The sequence below is a fragment of the Penaeus monodon genome, chromosome 22, assembly GCF_015228065.2.
Source record: "Penaeus monodon isolate SGIC_2016 chromosome 22, NSTDA_Pmon_1, whole genome shotgun sequence".
Classification (NCBI taxonomy): Eukaryota; Metazoa; Arthropoda; class Malacostraca; order Decapoda; family Penaeidae; genus Penaeus; species Penaeus monodon.
In genome coordinates this window covers 14,200,896-14,201,126 of record NC_051407.1, presented here as the reverse complement: position 1 = coordinate 14,201,126, position 231 = coordinate 14,200,896, and the positions used below count along the sequence as shown (strand labels likewise).

Here is a 231-nt window from a genome sequence, read left to right as displayed (position 1 = left end):
ATATAAGGAACACTGATGAAGTAGAATGTAAAAGAACGAGGTCATTCCAAGTGTCACAAAAAAGGAAATGAAGAAAAGAAGAATGAAGATTTAAAAAAATCCACAAAGGATCAAATAAGAAGCTGCATTCAGAATGAACTTTTCTTTTTAATATCCTCAACGACACTTTATTTCTTTAAATCAGAAAATAGCAAAGGACATACAGAAAAAATAAAATAAAAGCATATAAAA

The 231-nt window shown here is 27.7% G+C and overlaps 1 protein-coding gene across 1 annotated transcript in view; it reads left to right on the top strand.

Moving 5' to 3' along the window:
• The window catches only part of LOC119587335 (zwei Ig domain protein zig-8-like), a 26,143-nt gene that overhangs the window by 23,024 nt on the left and 2,888 nt on the right, over window positions 1-231 (top strand). The window lies entirely within an intron of this gene.